Below are 24,493 nucleotides of genomic sequence, written 5' to 3' on the forward strand. Positions count from 1 at the left end.
TATGCCGGACACTGAGCCTAAAAATATAAGTAATATCTCTGTACTTGAGGCACTTGATATTTAGAGGTGAAGACAACACATACACATGATAGCAATTTGCTGAGGGAGGGAAATACTCAGGGCACTAAGGGAGACTCAGCGTACTAAGAGTACAAAGAAAGCAGAAACTGATCCAGTTTGGAAATTAAGTATAGGCTTCCTAGAAATTAAAATGCCTGAGTTGAGTTCTGAAAGAAGGGTAAGAATATCCATGTGAAGGAAAGTAGGAGGAACATTCAAGGCAAAAGGAAAAAAGTGAACAAATGTGTAGAAATGTGGAATAGCATAAGGTATGCTAAGATAAACACACATTTCCAATTTAAGTGTAAATTATAAGGCATGAAGGTTGGGGAGATGAAGAAGTAGTGTTATGGACTGAATGTTTGTGTCTCCCCAAATTCATATGTTGAAGTTCTAACCTCAGATGTGATAATATTAGGAGGTGAGGACTTTCAGTGGTTTATTAGGTTCAGATGAGGTCATGAGAGTGCACCCCTGCTGATGGGATTAGTGCCTCCATAAGAAGGGGAAAAGACACCAGAAGTTCCTCTGTTCACCATGTGAGGACATGGCAAGAAGGTGGCCATCTGCAAGGTGGGAAGAGGGCCTTCACCAGAAACCAATCCGCTAGCACACTGATCCTGGAACTCCCAGACTCCAGAACTGTGAGAAATAAATGTCTGTTAAGTTACCCAGTCCATGGTACTTTGCTATGGTAGCCCAAGCCAACTAAGACAGGTAGGTAGCAATAGGTTCATGAAAGGCTCTAAATACCTTACAGAAGTTTCCACTTTACTTTGTAAGCAATGGGAAGTCACTGAAGGGTTGTAAGAAGAAGCCACAATCAGAGTTTTATTTTGATAAATAACTGGCAACTATGCTGAGCATGAGCACAAATCATAGAGCAGAGTTACCCATGAAGAGGCTATTGCAGTCAGTCAAGGAGAGAGGAGTTTACAGCTTGTAGTGGTATAAACAAAAAAAGATGAAAATTCAACAAATTTGTAGGAAGAGATCAAAATAATCAGATTGCAGTAATTATTGTGTGTGCAGTGAATGGGCTAGTGAAGAGCTAGGAGTAAAACCTGAGTATTATACCTACAGAACTGGGTAGGTGGCTGTAAAAATAAAGAGTATCCAGAATACAGAAAGAGGCGAGGAAGAAGACACATCTTTGACAAGTAATGTTTAACCTGCTGCAAAACATCCATGTATGTCCAGCAGAAAGTTGATTTTGAGCCTCATTCTCAGTGGAGAGTCAGAAATGCAAATTTGTATAACATAAGAGACAAAGAGATTTCATAAGCTTCTAGAGAATAAAGAAGAATCTCAGGTGAATAATCAGAAATCATAATGGCTTTAGACCTCTTAAAAACAACATTGAAATTCCAAAGACAATGAACCTTAAGGCTGTGATCCCACACAAGTCTCACATGCCAGTACCTATATTTAAGTCTAGAGGGAGAGGCAGGTCTTGAAAATAATTGTGGGTGTAGTTTTCATCCTATGGACTAAAATGGAATCTAATACATAAAAATCCAACCAAATGTGAGAGGTGAATTGGCAAGAAAGCCACACCCTAGACTAAAAAGAAGTGAGAATGTTGAAGATGTAAAACATGGCAGGGCTGTTAACTTGCTAGAGGAGGGATGCAAGCTAACAAGGCTGCTCAGGCACCAAAATGGTATATTTTAATACTCTCTCTTTAGAAACAGCCAAGGACAGAAATGGAAAAGGAAGAATGACTCAGAAGGCAGAGGAAATCTTATAGAAAAAGAGTAAAAAAGGGGGGCAGGGGGAAATATCAGGAAATTAGAGAACAAGTATACTATAATAGGAGTTTCAAGAAAGAAAATTGGGGAAAAAAAATGGTTAGGAGGAAATCAATCAAGAACACTTCTCAGAACTCAAGGAATAGTCTGCAGACTAAAAAGGCCCACCATATACTCAAATAGACTCATACTGAGGCATATCATCATATAGCTTCAGATTATAGGAGGAAAAAGAAGATTCTACAAGCTTTCTGAGAAGAATAAAACAGTTTATAGGATAGAAATCAGAATGCCTTCAGACCTCTCACAGCAATATTGTAAACTAAAAGAGAGTGGGGAAATGGCTGCAATATTAAGAAAAAAATTATTTCCAATCTATAGTACTACATAGATATGGTTTGCCAGGCAAACTAGCAATCAAATATGAGAACAGAGTAAGATTATTTTTAAATATTCAATGTCTGAAAAGTATTTACTTCTCATGCACCATTTCTCAGGAATCTACTAGAGGATGCCCTACTAAACAGACAGAGTGATCCAAGGAAAAGGAAGTCATGGAATACAGGAAATAGAACACTCAGCACATGAGAAAGGTGAAGGGAATCCCAGGCTAATGGTGACTGAAGATCCCAGGAAGACAGTAGTATACCAGCTATATAGAGGGAAGTGAGTCCAGCTATATAGAGGGAAGAGGTCTGAGTAGTGCACTCCAAAGTTAAACTTGCTGAGTGTTATGATATCATTACCAGATGCTTGAATGGACCACATGCTGAGGACACTCACTACACCCTCAAAGAAGTTCTACTTTTGCATATTTCTGAGAACTGGAGGCTGGCTAATGTGAATTTGAAATCCGAAGTATAGAACAGGACTATATTCCTACTAAAACCAGCACCTGGCTCAATGCAACCCTGCTGATAACCCATTGTGGTGAGAACTATACCTTACAAGACTAATTCATAATCTTGCCCACTTACCTTTCCAGGAATGCCTAAACTCTCAGAGAAGCAAAGCCAGATCATAACCAGGCAACTCTGTTCAGCTTTTCTTCTGAAACCCCTCATCTATCAGTGGTAGTACTGTCTTCTCTGTCATAGTTAGGTTTGCACTCACTCTCTTTATATTTTCACCCTTCACATTCTTCTTACATGAAAATAACCACTGATAATAAAATATTAAACTGATAATAAAAGAGAAAAGAAAAATATCTGTAGGATATAGATCAATATGATCATAGTGGTATATTTTTCAGAGTCCAGTCAGCAAAACAGAGAACTCATTTATTACACTGCAAACACAGGAATTATTTAACATAAGAGTTAGAAGGCTTAGAGAATGCAGAGGAAACACTAAGGGAAACTAAAAGTAATAACTGCAGGAAACAGCTGCCATATCCTTGGTCTGGTAAAACTAAAGGAGATGGGGTTACAAGAATCCAGACACATAAAAGAGGGGCTGGAGGGGTGAGTTCAGACATTTGAGGGATCCCCTCTGTCTCATCTGTACTTTTGAGGGGTCCCTGAAGTTGGTTCTGGAAGTGCCAAAAGAACGTGGAGGCCGGGGCAAATTACCACTGGTGAATATTGAATGGAATGAGAAGAAACTGAGAAGTGCCTTCTCCCTCTTCTCACTCCCTATTGATAAAAACCTTCCAGGAAGCCATCTGGTAAAGCAGTCTGGGGAATGTCATTGGCAAAGGCACAGCCCCAGCTGCCCCAGCTACAGCATCACAAACAGAGTAAGGGAAGACAAACTTGCTGCTGAGGATTCTAGATAATAACAAGCTCAGCTGGCTACATCTGGAGATGAAACTAAAGACAGGGAAGGGTTTTGCTTTTTCTCTGCCATTTGAATCTTTTACAAGAATATATCTACATTTTACTTGAAATTTTAAAATGAAAAACCTTTAAGGGAAGCTTTAAGTTGATTATCAAATGAACTATACTTATATTTGTCTAATACATTCATGAAAGGAATAAAACTTTCATAAGAAAGATACTATTTTCTTTCACTTTATGTTGTGTGGTATGAAGAAATTTTTAAATAACTAATTTAAAACAGATTTTTTAGTATTTTATGATGAATATATTTTATGATGAAAAACTAAAACTTGAAAATGCAAAGCTCCCTTATGGAGAACGCTGTCAAAAAACTGAAAATTTGTTATATACTGGTCATGAAGTGATAAGGTCACAACACTGAGCCAAAAAGACCTGGCCTTGAATCCTTGCTCCACCACTCACTAATTGGGCAAATTGATTCACCTTTCAAAGACTCAGTTTCCTCAATCTATAAAATGAGGAAAAGATTTCCAGATGAAAATATGGCAGCATCTTAAGTGAGAATAGATTAAATGGTTGTCATTAAAGAGAGCACAGAACAGGAAGATTTTAGAAATCATTGGCTGAAAAAGACTGAAAATATTCAAACAGATAAACGTTTCACCTAAGCTGTATATTTCTCTAGATCTTTCTTAGTTGATGTTACGGTTTTTCTTAAATTGAGAACACAAGTAGAGGCAATAAAGGAGTTGTTCGTTAGAGATTTGATGCTGTTATTTGAATATGTCTAACTTATGGAAAGTATAATATGCTGGATGTTGTGCTAATCTCTGCTAAAAAAAAAAAAAAAAGCCTAACTGGTTGGCTCACATGGTCATAAACTCAAGACACCAACAGCACATAAGCAAGCAAAGTATGTTCTTGGCTTTGGGACTGCCATTGCTATTTGCAGAGACTAGTGATGTTTGCCTGATTCCAAGACAACAGGAATTACTTTAGTCTTTGTTTAAATTTCATCTTGAATTACTGTATATCAAGTTTTTTGGTTTGCTGACATTGTTTTCCAGCCCCACACAGTTGTCATTTCGTGTGAGGCTGGGTTTCCATTTGTCCTTACATTTTACTCTTCTGCTTCGTAGCTACTCACTGAATTCTCCAATGCTCACCTAGTCTGGGTTTATATACTTATATATCACTAGATACAATGGTAAACCTGGGCATCGGCTTTAGTCATTCACCATTCATTCTTAAATTCATACATTTACTGTCTTCTAAATATTGAATTCCATGCTTGATACTGTATATACAAAAATAAACAAGGCAATATATTTGCCCTCAAAGATGTCTAGAAAAGGAAAAGGACACAGAAACAGAAAATTAAAATACACTGGAATGATTTTAAAACAAAGAATCTTCAAAGAGGTAAGAAGAAGAAATAGATCCCAGAGGCGTTCAATTTTATAACAATATGAACTTTAGCAATATGAACTTTAGATGCGATCTACTCTAAGATCCAAATACATCCTTAGCTAATTTCACATTCTCCCTAAAAGCTTCACCCAAACTCCACAGCCTTTGTGTATGTGGCTAGTATTTATGTGTACATGTGGGTATCTGTCTGTGAGGGCTCTTGTTGCATTGGTGATACTGGTGTTGTATTATTTTTGTTAGTATTTTCCTTCTTGTTCTTTGCTACACAGATATGTGAATTCGGTAACGGCTTTTCACCCTGTATTTCCAAAGAAGTCCTGGGTTATGTGAAAGGTCTCCCTTGAATCAGACCTTGGTCACCAACTGACAGTCAACACCCTACCACTAACTCAGTGAAAAATACAATTCATGACACTTGTTTGAGTTTAAAATTAAACTGAATCTGAAACACGACAAGGTGTAATTACCTCATTCAGGGCTTTTCAATGTCAGCACTACTGAAATTTTAGGTCAGGTAATCCTTTGTTGCTGGAGGTCACCCTATGCATTACAGAATGTTTAGCAGCATCTGTGGTTTCTACTGGATGCCAGTAAGACTTTGCCCCTCGAGTACTATCAAAAATGTCTCCAGGCATTGCCAAATATCACTTTGGAGGCAAAATCACACACGATTGAGAACCGCTGTCCTAGTCAAAGCTTCTATGGCCGTTTAGCTGCCCATTTGAAAGCCGACTCTCAAAACAACTGTGTCTTGCACATTGCAGAGATATTTGAATAGCTCTGGCACTATTTGCTAGGACTTTTCAATTCTTGATATAGTTCCCAATTGTGAGTGGATCTGAGATGAGGATACATACAAATAACCGTAATTACAGATTAAATCAATAAATTATTGAGTATCTGAAATTTGGCAGGCAGTGCAGCAGCTAATTTACATGAAAGTAGTGTGCACTAAGCAATTATTATGTGTCCAGTAAATAAGTTATTACATTCATTATCTCATTTAGCTTTCACAACAACCTTACAATGTAGACTCTATATTTATTCTAGTATGACAGATAAGGAAACTGAGGTTTAGAAAGATAAAGTGGAACTTCTAGGTAAAATGGTCAAATAAACTGACATAGGAAACCAACATTTTCTATTACCACAAAAAAATGCTAGATTTAGAAAAATACATATATTTTTTAATTTAAAATTAATAGTAAATATTCAAAAAAGAAATGTAAGTCCTAGAAATAAGAAGAAAATACACAGTTGTAACAGAATATTGAAATCAGATGGGTATAATGAAATCACTGGGGTATGAGATGTTAATACTCCAACGGAAAACTCAAATTAAAGTGTCTGAATAAAGTCAGAAGTCAGGAAAATTCCCTTGGCAAATATCCACCTACTAACAATGTGACATGATTATAATCCTTGAGCCTTGGATGGAAAAAGTCTACCTCAAGAAATAAGATTCCCCAGCCTACATCTAAAAAAAAGTATAATATCCAAATATGCTCATGACTTGCAGGGAGATCCAGAGCTAAAAAACTAACATGAAAACATTTCCAAAATAAGTGAACATATAGGACTACATCAGAAATAGCCATAAAATTATCAATAAGGTCACTTCCATGAGTCAAAAAAAAAAAAAAAATGAAACCCAACAACAAGTAGTTCCATCAAAAGTGAGCTGACAAAAACTATGCAGCATTTAAGGAAACATATTGCCTTGAGTAGTCAGCAGAGGCTGAAGACCACCAATAACAGAGCAATCAAAAAAGACTTTAAAATAATTGTCATTTTATAATAGCTAATGGGGGGAAATCATAAATAAAGTACATTATTAAAGGTAAATGTGAAAACAAAATTCTTTAAATCTAAATTATAGTCATTGGAATTAAAAAAAAAAAAAGCCTCATTAAGTAAGATAAACAAAAGATTCCCCTAAGAAGAGAATCCCTGAAGAGATGAACGCTCTGGAGGAATCATCCAGAACATAGTATAAGGAGATACAGAGTAAAAAAATGAGAGGTTAAGAGACACGGAAGATCGAAAAAGAAATTCTAACACTCATTTAGTAGGCACGGTAAAGAGGGAAAAAATGAGAGGATAGAAGTGAATATTTGAAAAACATGTTGGCTGAGAAATTTTCAGAACTGAAAAAAGGCAGGAGAAGGCATGAGTCATCAGAGAAATTAAGTGGCTAAACGTGAATCTAAACCACTATGCTACATACCACCCATAAAACTTATAATGTATAACTACCATTGTTTATTATCTACCATTAGCAGGTCACTTTATATCAGTGCTTCTCAACCAGGAACACTTTTGAACCCCTGAAGATACTGGCAATGTCTAGAGACAGTTTTTGGCTGTCACAACTGGGAGGTGAAGGTGGTGGGGAGAAGGGTTTACCATTGGCATCTAATGAACAGAAGGCACTGATACTGTTAAAAGTCCTACCACCATAGGTCAGCCCTTGCATTGAAGAATTATCTGGTCCAAAATGTCAATAGTGCTGAGTGAGGCTGAGAAAACCTGCTTTCCATAAATTGACACTGATACTTACAATCCAATAGTAGATATTATTCCTGATGAAGAAACTGAGAAAAAGTGGTTTAAGTAATTTGCCCAAGGTCATACAGCTAACAGAGTAGTGCTGAGATCCAGATCCATATTGGTCTTACTCCAAAACCTATGGCCTGCAAACTTCATTTTTTGCAAAAGTCCAAATCAACAGAGACTGCTACTATGAATGTGTGAAGGAGCAGCAGGAACACAGAATGCACAGGGGCTGACCACTCTGGTCATATGACTGCTCTTTAACATGGGATTAGCCTAACCAGACTTATTTTTATCCCTCATCCTGCTATAGTTTTGTATGTATTCATATCCCACAATGGGAGAGATGGAGGTAGTTTTGTGCTTCTTTAATAAATTACAGTTCCTATAATAACTGCTCACTACCACTCTAATGCCCACTGCTGATACACTTACTCCTTGTGACCTAAAATTTGGAACATACTGTGCTTTTAAGGACTCTCTGGACCACCTTGACTTAAATCCACTTCGCAGTGAGACTCCATTGGATAGTGAATATTTCGTACTCATTTTTACTTCAAATGGGCCCTCCAGATGGTCTCTTTCTTGTTGGCTCAGCCCAAACACACATGCATAAATCAGCAGCAAATTTGGTAACAGGACACAAAATCTGGAATCAAAATGATCCACTGACATGATCATGCTGTGTTTCCTAGCCATGCTTTGATCTCTCAAATCATAGTGAAACTCACTTCAAAATAAAAACATGTCTAAATATGCCATTCCAATTGTATTCTAAAAATTAGATTCATGAACACTTTTCAATCAAACAAGTATTTTATTATTCTGTGTAGAAAGTGCATGTACTATTGTCACTATGGGTAGCTCATGGTTCTCACAAGAAGTCTAAGCTCATCTTAATGTGATTCTTTTAAAATTAGAAATGTTCTTCTTCATTGATGGGGCTGCTGTGATCTTTTCAAAATCTTTTTCAAATGTAGTTTATCTTATCCCCCATAATTTTTCTTATTACTGTTTTTAGACATAAGTTTCCTTGGAAACTGGACTTTCAATGGACTTTAGCCACAAATAGGCTTAAAAATGCCTTTATCCATTTATCATTTCATTATAATTAAATCTATATGATGTGGTCTGTTCTCATGTATGGTGTCTTGTTTCCATGGTAACTGAGATTTTCTACTATCCATAGTTAGAAATACCTTCACAGTATTTCTTGATTAACTCATGAGCCCAAAATTGCATTTTGTAAACTTACATGTAGTGGAACTTATAAAGAAAGGCTGAAAAAAAATTATCTTGTTTTCTATTTCTTTGAGATTTGCTTTGTTTTTATGATTCTTTTTCCTGATATGCTGTTCTCCTAGAGCAACATAATTTTGTGTCACTAAGAAAAGCAAAATCCATGACTAAATTTAGCAAACCTGATCATTTTTGTGGTTGGAATGCCATCTACAGTTCTTAAGACCCAGTGGCTGAGTGAAAAGAAGATCAACTATGGCATTTCCACAAAAGGGAGAGAGCAAAAAGGATTTGAGTAGCACTTTTCATTCTTTCTTTGCTATTATTTTTATAAATTTATTGCTATTGCTAATTTCAGGACAACTCAGAGGGCTGTAGTTATTGATCATATCCAGAATATGAAGTAAAACTGTGAATCTGTAAATCTCACTATTGTGTTAATGGCATTATAAAATTAACAAAGCTCTTATTCTTGCTACAAAGTAATAATAAATAATAATGAACTATACCCAGAACTATCCAATTGTTCAACAAATGCTTATCAGTCACCCACGATAGCCAATACTATCTTAAACCCAGGCTCTGGCCAGTCTTAAATCCTAATAGCATCCAATTTGACAAGCTCATGGTTTTAAAGATTCTCTTGGCCTGGGGTGCTGTAAGAGCAAAGCTCAAGTAATATCTATATGGAAAAGTTATTTCCGAAACCACAGACTGAAGTAATTCAAAACTAATCATGAAAAATGGAGAACCTGTTCAAGATTGAACTACCCTCCTAAATCCCATTTATGAGTACTGTATGAGAACTCAAGCCATAGAAGGATCATGCCCATGTTTTGTATGCCTTCCCTTATTCTCCAAATTTATGGATATAACTAATATGTACTTTAGAGTTATTAATAAAGTTAGAAATTCCCTAGGGCTCTAACTGTGGACCCAGACTGTGAGGAACCAAACTACCTAAGGAAGACCTATTCTGCAGGAGAGACTCTTGATTTCCTTCAATCTCAGTTTCATGATAGTGAAAAAGGATAGCAAGCTTATAGTGCCTACTTTACAAAACTGTCATAATAAATAATGAGATACAATAGGGAGATGTTTTTCAAAATTCTAAAAGTATGATACAAATATTCAGTATTAATACTGTCAAGGTTATCTGGTGATATATGGGGGCAACCAGGGTTTAAACCTGCCAGTAATTTAATATGGGGAACCAGCAGCTCTACACTGAGGACTGAGGGAAGTCAGAATTCAGCAGCAAATAAGCCTTGGCTCTGGCCTCTGTAAGTCCACAGCTCCTGCCATACCAATGTATGTCATTCTTTGGTAGATCCCCAGGGAGATGCTTGAATTACCTCTACAAAGGCCCACTAATACAATACCACTCTCTTACTTCATTGTCTCCCCTGTGTCTGAGAGAACCTTAAAAGTTCAATGTTGCTGACTGCAAACAAAATGAAGATCCAAAGGAAAACTTGGTAGAGTTGAATCCCTCTCCCAGAGACTGAACAATCAAATAAACTGCATGAATGAGAAAAATCTCCACTGATGAGCAAATGGAAAACTATGCTGTCCTTTCATACATATAAGCAATCTTTCACGAGTCCTTAAAAAAAAAAAAAAGATAACAAATCTCTCTGGTAATAACCTAGTAAGGGACAACAAGAAATATTCAGCCCTACAAATTCATCCTGCAAGAAATAATAAGTAACAAAACTCACAATGCTCACTAATCATTTTCTATCCTATCCCCCAGGGGAGAGATCTGAAAGAGGATTTTTAAAGATAAAGCAATTCTCAGGGTGCCTGGGTGGCTCAGTCGGTTAAGCATCCGACTTCGGCTCAGGTCATGATCTCACAGTCCGTGAGTTCAAGCCCCGAGTCGAGCTCTGTGCTGACAGCTCAGAGCCTGGAGCCTGCTTCAGATTCTGTGTCTCCCTCTCTCTCTGACCCTGCCCCGTTCATGCTCTGTCTCTCTCTGTCTCAAAAATAAATAAACATTTAAAAAAATTTTTTTTAATTAAAAAAAAAGATAAAGCAATTCTGCAATGACAAAAAAAATAGAACAGAAAAATGGATAATAAAAATTTTTAATGTTCAATTGTTTTTATTTAGAACATAATTTGTTACCCTTCTGTAGACACAAGGATAAGCCTACAGACTACAAGAGCAAATGAGGGATCCTTCCAGGGAGTGAGAAGTACTTCATGAGACTGACGTGGTGTTGCCCACTGCACAAAGAGGGCTGCTGAGAAGTGCTTTACATTTTGATCAGGGTGGGACTGAGGTTGTAAAAATTCATCAAGTTATGCATCTAAGATTACACTTTACCTAAGTTACATTTCAATTGTTCGAAAATGGAAAAAAAATAGTTTCCCATTTGGAAAAACAATACATAAAACTGATCATGTTAAGTCCATAGTTTATCTCAGTGTTTTTTTTTTGAACAAACACTGAAATGTCTTACATTTTCAAGAAAATAAAAAAGTTCTGGAAATCTGCAACATGATAACCTTTGATTTCTCACAACACAGCTGAGGAAGCTATTCGATTTATTTGATCAAACCCATACAGAGATGATACTACATAATTAGGCTGATGTGTTTATCTTTTGCAGTAACGATCAATTGAAATATTTGGCTCATTTTCTTCCCTAGAGATAGTTTTTTCTTTCTTTCTTTCTTTTTTTCTTTTTGTAGTCAATATGTATGATGGTCTATGTTTATGGCTAGAACCAGAAAGCAAACATAAAGCCCAAAAGACCTAGACTTTGCAGCAATAAAAATGAAAATCGGGGTAAGAGAAATAGACCTGGATAGAGACATTCAGTAGCTGATAAACATAGGTGAGAAATCAAGCCAGAAAAAGGGGCGCAGAGAATTATTAAAAAGGAAGCATAATTCTAAGGGAAGTCACTAAGCGTAAAATGACGCTGACAGAAATACCAGCATGGGTTAAAAAAAGTTTATGGTCTTTTCTGAGCATAACTTGGCCCTAAAATATTTTTGTATTGGCATAAATTAGATTAATAATGTTAGATCGCTTTTAATATCAAGAACCCATGCCTTAGATCTTGAAACAAAAAATAAAAAACCCAGCAATGTGTGCAAATGTAAGGTACTAGAGAGAATATGTGTAAAAGCAAGCAGATTCCCAGAAAATGTCAGCACCTTGTATGATGAGCTCTGGCAGCCATCTCAGTGTTGACAATATGCTAGAGAGGCTGGGAACATAAATCAATCTACATTTGTTCTCACAGGGACTGGGAGCTGGAATTACTGTTTCTGAAACTTGAGCCAATATTGTCACGGCAATATAAATGATGGAAACTTTGCCACTGTAGTTTCCTTCACCCATTGCATGAACCTCCTGGCAAACAGCGCCCTGGAATTTCATTAATTAGTACTAACTATGATTGGCACTGCCAGAGAGAACAATAAAACAACCACAGTGTTTTCATGAACATATGGGTGGCGGAGTCTCTAGCTGGGTAATACAAGATTGGTTTCCAACTTATTAAAGCTTATTTATACTGCATATAATTTACCTAATTTTGCCTTTTTAAGCTAATGTATTTTTTTTCATTTTTGCAGATTAAATTATTGATGTATAAACTGTTTAGCTAGTATAAGTTACAATTTTCATCGCAGTGAAAAACATGAGAGTTTAGATTGGGAAGAACCTTTTGAAACTATCTAATTCAACACTTGTTTTTCAAATGAGGAAATTCAATCCCAGGAAAATTAAGTGACTTTTTTCCCAACCTCACAGAGTCAGTAGTAGAATTAAGGCTAAAACCCAGGTATTCTGAATCTAGGGGTTATCTCTCTATATCACATGATGTCGTAATTGGTAAGTGTTATCACTAGATTAACACTGAGTTGACATGTAACACTTGGTTGACATTTACTTGCTTCCTCTATGCATTTTAACTAAACACATTACATGAAATTTTCCATTTTCTTTTTTTTTAATGTTTATTTATTTTTGAGAGAGAGAGAGAAAGAGAGAGAGAGAGTACACAAGCAGGGGAGGGGCAGAGAGAGGGGGACAGAGGATCTGAAGGGGTTGTGTGCTGACAGCAGAGAGCCCAATGAGGGGCTTGAACTCACAAATCACGAGATTATGACCTGAGCTGAAGTCTGACACTTAACCAACTTAGCCACCCACATGCCCCAAGTTTTCCATTTTCCTACAACATTCTTCCAAATAAGTTACTAATACAGGTTTGAGGAAAGTATCCCATTAGACTCACTCCACTCTGTCATGTTTGTCACATCTGGGATGATAATTTGGAATTTTTCTTATTTAATTCACCTCTCAATTGGGGGAAATCATTATCAGAAAGAAGCTGTATTTTTCCTCTCTGAATCAGTAAGTAAAAAGGAGCTTAGTGAACCCTTCTGAACAGGGTTCATAAAAGTTTCCTCCCAAACACTTATCTATTCTATTTGAGAAAAATAAGGATAAATCATAAAATCCCAGACTTATAGAATTAGTAGTCTTGGAGAGGTCAGATGGATGACCAAATCATATCTGCTCTTTCTATATTTTGTTAAGAAGAAAAAATGTATTAAAATTAGAATCACCAGAACCTCTTTGTCTAACAATTTCATGAATTTCTTGCCTTCAAATATTCCTTTATTAGCTGCCACATCGGCTACATCTACCCTTCTTATTAATAAGAAAAATAAATCTCTTTACTTATTTAAGCCTCTGAAGGTCACAACAATAAATAATGTCTTCTGATGAGTCTTTCACCTCTTCCCCTCTTCCTGGGACATCCAGACATGTGCCTTTGGTGTTGTGTTTGGATGGAGAGGAAACTGGTGGGAGAACATTTTAGTTGCTACTCTATTCTTGAAGTATACAAAAAAAAAAAAAAAAAAAACTGAAAAATCCTATTTCTGAGTTACATTTGCCTAACAGAGTCTAGACTCCATTGCATGGAGGATGAGATGTAGCCAGTAGAATTTCCCGAGCTGATTTTGATCTTCAATGAGACCAGAACTCAAGGGCCTGAATTGGCATTTATATGAGAATGACAAACAAGTGGCAAGATAATAAATGTGCCAGCCATTCAGAGCAACATATGGGTCCAGATAGGTTAACAGAGAACTAGACATTCAGTTCAAGCAACCATCAGGGAGTTACAAATTCAGAACCCATTGTTTTTATTCCACCTTAAAATTGCTTTTAATCAACACTTTGTCTTTATAACTTAAGACCACATTAAAACACCCTATAGGAACAGTTCTGCAATATAGTCACTGTGGACATATCCTCGAAGCAGTTGTCTGATATCTCACACAGTATCCTTTTATGAACACTGATAAGACACATTTCTCTAGGTATTAGCTCAGGAAAATCAGTTGCCCAGAAGCAACAGATTTTATTTTTTTCACGGGCACCATAAAACTATAGAGAGGTATATGGTTAAGAGAAGTTGGTTTATTTGTTTAAGGTACGACGTACTTGCTCAAGGTCACATACTAAAGAAAAAAAGTTGGATATAGGGGGTGGAAATAGGGAGATGGGACAGTCTATGTGTGTGTGTGGGGGGGACTGAAATTGTTCATCTACTTTCTCCAACCAGCCTTTCCACCTCTTAAGACAACGTAGCATAGAGAGTAAACCTTGTTCTTTGGAGTCGGACCATCTGACCAGACCAGCTCTATCACTTATTAGATAAATGACCTTAATCAGGTTAATTAGCCTCATATTCCTCATCTGTGGAATGGAGGAAATAGTAGCTTACTTAATAGGATCATTGCTCAAATAAGCCAATATGTATATACCTGAAACAGCACCTAGAGCATAGCAAACTTTCAACAATTTACCATGACCATCATTATCATCTCTAACTCAGTTCCATCTTTGCAAGGAATGAGGAATGGGATTATATTTAATTCAGCAAAAGTACTAAACATCTATTGGTACCAAGTACTACAATAGGTGGTGAAAAGACAAAAATGAATCTCCTATTCTCAGGGACTCTTAGCCTAGTAAATAAATAATTGCACTGCTTATGTTAATATAAAAAATAATAACATATGCATCCAGATCCCCAGGTTGTGCAGGATAGGCAGTAGAAAATGGAATGAAAAACTCCTGGAAAATGCCTTGTATGTTTTTGGAACCTTGGGGTTCTCTCCCTAGAGGCTGAAAGAACCTGACCTGAAGGCAACCTCCTCCCATCCCAGCCTGGCCATAGAAAGAGACCAACCCTTCCTGCCCCTTGGGAGCTGCGGTATGTGAGATTGGAGGGGAAGAGGGTTTCTAACTCTGAACTCCAAGAGATTAAGATTGTCTACTTTGTACATGTGGAAAATATGCAACCAGATGAATGATGGTAGCAGAGCCAGGACATGCATTAGTCACATCTAGAAACAACATATTAGGATTCACCAAAAATAAGAACCCTGAGCTTTCATAACTATCTTTTCACTCTCCAAATGCTTGACAAGTCTCTTATGAAATCTCCTCCATTGTGAGAGTCAAAGCAATAATACTTACAAGGCAACTAATGAACCAATACAAACACCCACTTAGGTAGGTGGTACCTTAACTTTAAACTGTCTTAATCTCAAAGAAATATGAAAGTGTGTGTAGGTATGCAGTATGTGCATAAACAGGAAGATTTTTTTAACCAGATTTGATAGTTGGTATCATAAAATGTTGTATTATGTTGAATAGTTCCACAATAAATATAATTTAAAGAGACTCCCTCTAATCTATTTTTTTTAGTAAGTCAAAGTCAATGGAGTAAAGGCAATACAGTTCATAGTAGATCTTAAATCTTAAGGCCCTACCTGATCAGCACAACTTTGAAAGAGGTTGTGCTCCTTCAAAGGCTGTCCTCTAGCTCTCTCTTCCAACCCCAGTTGGCACCTTGCCTCTCCAAAGTTCTGGCTCCCCACCACCCAACCATGGCCCACACCTTACTTAGCCAAATCCATCCATTTCCTCTAGACCAAGGACTGAAGAGAGAAGCTCTTTTTGTTAGGTACAGAGATATACAACAATGGAGAACAACATTAAATTTGGTATCAGAACCATTTTTACTAGTATGCCACTGAGTATCAGAGAACACAAATAAGGGAATAATTCAGGTCTTTGACACTTCTTTTATTTGTTGTTTTGTCATGACACTTTCACTCTTAGGATCTTAGAAGCAGAGAGAGAGACAAAAAATTTCAAAAATATTTCATTTCATTGTAAAAATATGTCTACATTCCTTCTTTTCCTCTCAGATCAATACATTGTTCAGGTGTGTACCTTCTTGAAAGACAAGATAAACTCAGGGCATTCAGATCTCCCAAATAAACTAAAGATTCAGATTAAAGATCTTGATCAAGGAGGAATTGCAAAATGGTATTTGAAGCTCTCGACCGTTGAGTCAATGGGTTATAGGGCATAATGTTGATAGAATACCAAATCTTCCTAGCCATAAACTTCAGGATTGTCCCAGATTTTCTTATAGTTCGGGTATTTTGGTCAAGAAGTCTAGTTGAGCTGAAATACCCTCCAAAAAGAAATGCACAGGATTCTCACTCAATTTTGCCACTGAAAGCAATGCTATTAAAGAGATGTACACCTTAAAACTCGTTATTCAATAAAATAATAAAAACAATATTATAACAATAAAAAATTTTAATTTCTCCTAGAGCCACTCACTTCTCTGGCTGTCATTTTTAAATCCATGGTTTCCTCTATCTTTGCCTTTCTCTGGTCTATTGTGTTTCACTCATTATAGCCAAATAAAAACAGCCAGAGTAAGAATTTTTAGTTACTCAAAAAATTGTTAAATTATAAATTGAACCAGTCATACAGGACAAAAAAAAAGAAAGAAAGTTCTTTTTCTGCTTCAGCCATAAGCTGAAGTTTATGAAATAGGTTATATATACTACCCTCACTCCAACCTCATTATCACTTACTGACACCTCTTCCTCATCACTCCTTCAGATTTCTTAAGGATCATAGTTGTCTTTTCTACTCAATTGCCTCCAGTCATCCTGAGTAATTTCAATGTATATTTTGATGAACCACCCAACACCCTGACCCCATCACTTCATGACACCCTCCACTTCAAACCCTTACTTCTGCTCCAGATTCCATTCCATTGATCTTGTAATCCATCTTTCAATCAATCAATCTTTAAATTGATCTTGAAATCAATTCTTTCACCCCTACCAATCTTTAGAAACTCTGCTCTTTGATCTCATCAGGCTCTCTGTTGACTTCCTACCTCATTTTCTCAAGTCATCCAGTCTCTTCTTGTCTTTATACAATTCCCAATCTTTCCGGGACCCAAGGGCACCCATTTTAAGTAAATGTTCAGTATCACCTTAATTCCTCCATCTCCTTCTCCTGGATCCTTGTGCTGATCCACAATCATTCATTTACTGCCCCTGCCCCAGTTAGCCAGAGCCACACACAGTTTTATACCATGTGCCCTACCCAGTGATTTCTTGTACAGGATTGCTCAGGAAAGGACAAAAGAGAAGCACTGCTTGCCGGGGTCTAGGTGTCGCCTTCAACTGGATGGAGAAGCTCATTTGTGTAACATATACAAAGGCCCCTTTGGTTCCCCAAGCCTTTCTTCTATTGCACAGACATGAACAGTATGAGCTAGCCATAGCCCATTGGGTAGCTGAGCACAGTGGGGAAAATATAGAAAGGTGCTTTTATCCAATATGATTTCTTTGCAATTATCTGTCATTATTGACCATTCCCTGTTCTTGAAACTCTTTTCTATATTACTCTCTAAAACATTACTTTATTCTGGCCTCTTTTAAATCTCCTTCCCTGGCTCCTCTTCCTTAGACTGCCCAGCAAATGTCAGATGCCCATCAGGTTGCTCCCTTGATGCACTTCTGTTTCCTCTCTACACCTGTCTACACTTTCTCTCTGGGTGGTTTCATTACCTTGCACTGTATCAACTGCCTATTACATAAGTGGCATCCAAACCTATTTCTCTACTTCTAATTTCCCCTGGGTTCCAAATCCACCTTCCAATTGCACTGAACATTTTCACCTAACCATCCCATTAGCATCAAAAATTCATCATGTCCAAAACTGTATTCAACATTCCCCTAAATCCATTTCCCTTATGTCCACTGTCTTTGCTAGTGGCATGCCCATTCACCTAATCCCTCAAAACAGAAAACTCAAAGTCACTTTGGATTCACTTCTTTAACTCACTTTCCATATCCAACCAATCCAAGCCTGACTGATTGTCCTACTGTAATGTTGTTGAAATTAATCCCCTTCCCCCACTTCACTGTGCCTTCATATTCTTTTATCTAGGCTATAACAATAGCTTCTTAATCCATATCCCTTTCTCCAGATTGCACCATTTCAGATGTATCCTTTACTCTGCAGAGACTGATCAGAGCACTGCTCTGCTTAAAACCCTTTCAGTGTTTAATGAAATCCGAAATTAACAGCATGATTTTCTTGCAAGCATTTTTTACAATGTAATTCCAACTTACCTTCCAACCTTCCACTAGCCCCTTCCCCTATTCTGGTACTCTATTTTAGCCACATCAACCTGCTTAATTTTTCCTGAACACATCATGAATGCTCACACGTTATTCATACATTGTCCATACCTATTCTGCACCCACCCTCCTAAAATGCCTACCACTTATTTTCTCTCTAACAGAGTCATACTCATTCTTAATTGTCCAGCTCTAATGTCCCCTTCTCTGAGGAGTATTCCCTGTTGTCCCATCCTTCGACTAAAAATTAACTGCCCCATCCTCTTTTCTTCTATAGTACTCTAGGCTTTTTTTCATCATTCATTGTCTTACTTATAAATTGCACACTCTCTAATATGTGAAACTTAATTGTCCAGAGTTTTAGAATCAAGTTTACCTGGTATACAGTAAGCAAGTCGGCCGTCCCACCTCCATCCTATGGTTTCCTCAGTACTTGTAAATTGTACGTTGTGTTTTGGTGTTTATTTGCTCAATTGTTAATTTAATGAAGGAGAATTGTTTTGGTGAGAGGAAGAGAAATTTTGGCCCACTTTAGTTGTTAATTTTAATTTTTAACTTCTGTTTTTATGACTGTTGCACAGATTGGCCCAGTCCTCTGTGCAATAAAAAGAATCCATGGGAAAAACACAATTCACATTATAGGAGAAGATTCAATGTAGAATAGAACCCTACGGTACCAACATCAATTGCCTGAGGTGAAAGCAGGAGTGAACATCTCAGCAGACAGGAAACAGACTCTCTTTCAACCTCAATGTTTTCATTCCAATGACTTATTTTCCCACTTGGATCAACCTCTTCTGGCTCTTCAGACATCACCATCCTAATCAAACTCTTTCTGCCATGCATTGGGACATGTCCTATCTCTTATATACAATGGACCCCAACCCCACAGAGCTGATCTCTCAAACCCAGAGGAGGACACTCAGATGTAACTTTGTTCATGTTGTACCCACTTCTTTTGTCCTCCATCTTCATAATGTAACATTGTGACTGTCATTTTATCTTCTACATTTCATACTGTTATCTGTTCCTCCACTCCTGCAACCTAAATAATTAATATGCATTAGTTAAGAAAGAAGAGAGCTTAACAAAAGGAAGCACTTAGTCCTGAGTGTAACATATCAGACACCTGAGAAGAGACACCTGTTTGCTGGCTCTGTAAATATCAGTGATTTTGTTTTCCAGCTAAGACTTTCTGGATATAAAATGATCACATGACCCAGGAACATGTCAGCAGATTATTGGTTTCCAAATGAAAGCTCTGATTCCCTTCAGATCAGATTCTTTTTCTTGAACACTCAAGGAATCAGAGGTCACCTGGGGGTAAATACAGTTAGCTAAAAAGGCTACAAGGGCTTATGGTGAGTAGATAATTACACTCCTCTCCCAAAGGAATTTTCTTTACAAGTAGCTACATGTCACAACTTACTCATCATTTTTCAAACAGCATTTCTAAGATGCCTCTTTTTCTCTTCAGGTGAGCTTCAAGTTGGGAGTGATATCTGAACTATAGTGATTCCCAGGCCCTTCTACAAAGAACAAACTCCTACTCCTGACTTCTACCAAGGAGCCAGAACTGTGGGATGGAATGCTGTGTGACTTCACTCTTCACTACAGCCAAATAAATTGTTAGCTTTGTCATGTAATGGCATTCCCCAGATTTATGCAAATGAGGGGGCTCTAATTTCACAATGTTAATTCAATCTTTTCAGAAATCATATCTCTGAGCTCATAATTTTATGTTATGACTATGTTGCATACAGATGAGGGCTATGTTTTGCTTCTTGCCATTCCTGCAAACATTCAGCATTTCTTCAACAAATAGAAACATTACCAAATTACACTGCAGCTACCCAGTTTAGCTATACAAGCTGTTTTGTTCAATCAAAAAAGAATGCATAGAAATTCTGTTTTAAATCATATTCCTTGGTCCTTAGGTGGTTGATTTTGGAAAGAATAACTCAACATGCTAAATTCTGTGACTGCACTTGTTCTTTGTTGAATAGAAAACACCACTTTGTGTCTATATTTTATTAAACTTTTGCATAACAAGAAAGTAGCTTTTATATTAGCAAAGATTCTGTTATATGGAAAATTACAGCTGCCACTCAACCATCAACCTCATGCTGATTCTTCTTCCTCTTCTTGATGTTCTTAAACCATGATAAGCTTAAACTAAAAGATGTTTTAAGAACCTAGGTACAATGAAACATAAGCATGAAGAGAATTGCTGCTGCCACAATCTCAACAATCACATTGGCTTTATCTTTGAGTAAACAATGTGGTTTTCTTCCCCCAAAGGGTCTACAAAAATTCTGCTGATGAACCAACTGGATATACTTCCCTGAATTAACAAACTTGATGAAAACCATTTAAATCTCTGCAGCCACTGATAATTGCACCTAACATTTCTCAGCAACAATAATATGCCCAGTGCTTCAAATATGCTGGCTCTTTTGATCCTGATAACATCCTTGCTGGGAGGGGAAAGGCATTTTCATAATTCCTCTTTTATAGATGAAAAAACTGAAGCTAAGAGAAGTAGAGTAGCTGGCTTGAGAAAATGCAACTAGAAGGTAATGGAGCAGGAAAATGGATTTCCAATTACTCCTACCACCATGCCAAAGAATCCCCTTGACAGTAAGTTTCTGTGGGATATTTCTGTTCCCTCCCACTTTCAGATTACTATAATAAGTGACTAATGTTTCTCAGATCAATTTAATATACCAACCCTCCATTGAGCCAGGTGAATAATCACCATAAGGCAACCTTAAAACGAATGAAAAGAATTTCCTAAATGGAAGGGGCCTCTGGTCAGCTAATGATCTGTACTCTGTCTCTAACAAAGAAGGAGAAGACACTTGGTGAAATCTCTGTCAAGAATTTCAATTTAAGCCACTAGTGGTTACATTTTTTTACTGAAAGCTGGAAGAGTGTGCCAGCTGAAAATTCCATAAAGAGGCCAACTGATCCCATCAAGTCTCTCTTCAATGCTTATAAGAGCCATTAAAAATTCTTATATGAGAAAAGGATCCAGTTCAGTGTTTCTGAACAAGATATTTCTTCTGGGGTGTTTTCTTTTTTCCGTAGAGTTCATCCATGCTACGGAGTGTCGCATTTCTAAAGGCCTTAGCTAACCTGTCATATTACAGTAGCACTTTGTCAAATTGCCCATTTGTTCAATTCTGCAGGAAGACAGCTTTTTACTCAGCAAGGCTAATTTCATACTTCTAGATCGTGGGTAAAACTTGGGGATAATAAGTTGTGTAAGTTCACTTTTACCACCTTAAGTGCTGATGAACTCCTCTACCAATTCCAGTTTCTTATTTCCTGATGGTGGATGGATATTGGAAAAGTTTCTCAAGTCCCTCAATATCTGTATTGTAAGAAGCTTCAAACGTACTTGGTCTAAAGCAATTCTGTATACTGTTTACAGCCTTGAACTTTGGCTACAGTTCAATCAATGAAATAAGAAAAGTCCTCCCTATATATGCTTTTACAAATACACACAGAAGAGTAAGTTCACACGTGTTAAGGCTAAAGCTTTAAACTAATCACCCTGAAACAGCTAGAAAAAAAGAAAGAAAACTGTTGTGCTAAAGAGACGGATCTTTGCAGAAAACTCCACAAATGGTGAAACAAACATTTTGAATACTATACTCTGTAACACCAAGACTTCAGGGATGTTACAATGTACACTCATTTGCAAACAAAACTACAATTCAGTTAACTTCAACAGAAAATTATTGTCATTAAACCTTCTAATAAGCTACGGTTATAGCAGGTTCTACTTCAGCTTGATGGGGAACATAAGTTATACGTGCCAGAAAACCAGTTGGAAGGGCCTCTAACTGTAAATTTGATACTACTGGACTGTGTTTATTTGCAAAGAATATAAAGTGTACTCTCCACCCACAGTACTGCACATTATATGGGTCCATCAAACTCTAAGTCAGTTTGGTGTCAATGCTGGAGATCAATACAAATAGACTGGAAAATACATACAGATACACAACTGATAATTACAGTCATGGGAATTTTGAAGTTGAAGGAGACCTTAAAGATTATATGATTCACAGTTTCTGAAAACCACTTTCATAAACCACTAGTTTGCTAGTGTGTTAAAATGTCTGTCCCCTTCATTGTTCTCCTAAGGGATATCCTTTAGTCAAAAGTTTAGGAAGAACTAGGTCAAACAAAGTTAGATAGGTGTCTTTACTGCAGGACATTTTGGAACACAGCAGCTTGCCAAGAGAAGAATATACTTTGCAGCATTTCTTAAGCTTTTTTAACTACTAAGCCTTTTTTTATAGAAACTGTCAAGGGACATACTCTGTGGAATATTGGTATAACTCAATTCCTCCAGTTAGTTATGTAAACCAAGGCAAAAGGTATGGTGATGGAGAGTTGGTATTAGAACTCAAGTCATTTAGGGACACCTGGGTGGCTCAATTAGGCATCCGACTTTGGCTCAGGTCATGATCTCAGAGTTTGTGAGTTTGAGCCCCACATTGGGCTCTGTGCTCACAGCTCAGAGCCTGGAGCCTGCTTCAGATTCTTGGTCTCCCTCCCTCTCTACCCCTCACCCCGCTCACGTTCTGTCTCTCCCTCAAAAATAAACAAATATTTTTAAAAAATTTTTAAAGAAAAAAAGAACTCAGGTCATTTAATTCCCAAACTGTCCTCTCCTCTTAACACCAGAAAACTGTTCTATGCTATGCAGCCGTCAAAGTAAGTAGAGCATAGTGTTTGCAAGTGTGTACCCCAGAGCCTGGGTTTGAATCCCCCAGTTCAGTCAATTAGAGCTGTGAGCCTCAGTAACTTCATCTATAAAATGGGGCTGATTATAAGGGTTAGTGAGTTAGTCCACATAAAGCACTTACAGCATAGCACTATGAGAGTGTTAGCTATTTATTACTATCACTACTGCTATTATTATTATTAACAACCATCATCACCCCTGCTTAGGTACAAGTTATCAGGGTTCACACTCTCTGATACATTCACCAGCCTCTCACCTCTCTAGAACTTACACTGAAAAGTAAAAGGACCATCCCTCAAATGTAATTGCCAAAGAAACAGAATCTTGGGGAAACAATAGAATTTTTTAGTTATTTTGAGAAGTTTCTAAAGAAATGCAAGGTTACTAAATACAATAATGTAAAACTAACCAGAGTTTCCTTAAAACATATTGTTTTAATTGGTAGTAGTATCAAAGCACCAACTTAATAATGTTAGGCCATAATTATACTGCCTGGTGATCATTTTACAGTTCTTGGACAGAGTTCTTACCTTCTCATTTAGAAAGTTCATTGGCATTTATAGAAAAATATTGAACTAATGGAATTCATATTAATAATAAAGTGATTATATAATTATTAAATCATTTGAACTAGGAAAAAAAAATCTGTTTCTTCCTGACATGTGCTTTCACAGTCACCACCAATAAATGCCTTTTTTATTGTTTGTCTCCCTTGTGAAACCATAAGGTCCATGAGGATAAAGACCATGTCTTGATTGTTCATAGTTACATTTCCAGTAGTATTTTACTCAGAGCCTATCACATAGTAACCACTCCATAGTTATTTGTGGAAGAAAGGGAAAGAAAAGGGAAGGAGAAACAGAGGAAAAGAGAAGAGAATGAGGAAGGGAGGGTAGGAGATAGACTGGCTAGAAGGAAGAAAGGAAGGAAGGTAGGAAGGGAGGGAGGGAGTCAAGTACAAAGTCAAGAAGAATAAACTGATAGCTAATAAACTAAATGAGGCCACAGTAAGCCTCTCAGTCCTGATTGGACTAAAGATGAAGTCAATGAACACACACCATACTCAACAGATTTTCAATTTCAACGCTTTGATAAATTTACTAATGTACACTTTGTTCTCATTATAAAGTTTCCCCCATCATAAATTTCTTCTGCCACAAGGCTCTTGGACCTTTACCCCCTACTTCATTACTTCCACTCATATTAATTATCCACCTCCTGATGGCAGCATATTTCTAGGCAGACAAGTTCTGAACTCCCAATGGCTGTGTTACAAGAAGGCTCTGATCTTGATACTTATAATCAGATGTTGGCGGGATGTCATCCTGCAGTGGAGGGCATATGAGTGTTAAACTAATGCACTGCATTACTTTGCAGATTGAGTGAGACCTGTAATGAGTAACCTCAATCAAA

General features: G+C 37.2%; 1 pseudogene; it reads left to right on the top strand.

The window, feature by feature from the left end:
• The window catches only part of LOC125164888 (bifunctional methylenetetrahydrofolate dehydrogenase/cyclohydrolase, mitochondrial-like), a 44,867-nt pseudogene extending 22,530 nt beyond the window's left edge, over nt 1–22,337 (top strand).
• The last annotated feature ends 2,156 nt before the right edge of the window (nt 22,338–24,493 follow it).

Source organism: Prionailurus viverrinus, chromosome B1 (genome assembly GCF_022837055.1).
Source record: "Prionailurus viverrinus isolate Anna chromosome B1, UM_Priviv_1.0, whole genome shotgun sequence".
Classification (NCBI taxonomy): Eukaryota; Metazoa; Chordata; class Mammalia; order Carnivora; family Felidae; genus Prionailurus; species Prionailurus viverrinus.